Source organism: Octodon degus, unplaced genomic scaffold, assembly GCF_000260255.1.
Source record: "Octodon degus isolate 3935 unplaced genomic scaffold, OctDeg1.0 scaffold00183, whole genome shotgun sequence".
NCBI lineage: Eukaryota > Metazoa > Chordata > Mammalia > Rodentia > Octodontidae > Octodon > Octodon degus.
Window position 1 is genome coordinate 2,806,308 of NW_004524759.1, and position 503 is coordinate 2,806,810.

The 503-nt window shown below is 35.8% G+C and overlaps 1 protein-coding gene across 1 annotated transcript in view; it reads left to right on the plus strand.

Annotated features, from left to right (window-relative positions):
* Bank1 (B cell scaffold protein with ankyrin repeats 1) overlaps window positions 1–503 on the plus strand; it is a 323,433-nt gene that overhangs the window by 139,985 nt on the left and 182,945 nt on the right. The gene's annotated exons all lie outside the window — the stretch shown is intronic.

Genomic DNA, 503 nt, shown 5'->3' on the forward strand with positions numbered 1-503 from the left:
GTGACCTTGAAACCACAGGAACATAATGCTTTATCTTACTCAAGTACTTCTCAGATTTCACTCTTTCTTCCATGTTTGAAATGTAGTGTTTAATGCATTGTCTTTAGAACTCAGAGGTCTTTATTTTACCATGTACTCATTGTGCCATTTTAGGTGTGACTGAATTTTTGTACCCTGATTACAACATCAATAAAAGAAGACATTTTGAAAATCTACTTTGCAAGATGTTACACAAATCAAAAATAAATTATGTGGAGCTCCACACATTACTAGAGCTCAACATATGGTTGTTTTTATTGCTACTCATACTCCTGAGTTTGTTTGTCACATAGATTTATCATATACCTATATCGCATAACCTTTTACACCACTCCAGGGAGCTGAAGAATCCACCAGCTGCTTATACAATATCAGAGCTTCCTAGAGTCCTATTAAAATTGTCTCTCGACATGCCAGTTGCTGCTATAATGTCTCTCTGGTAGGTGGATGTTCAAGAAGAAGAA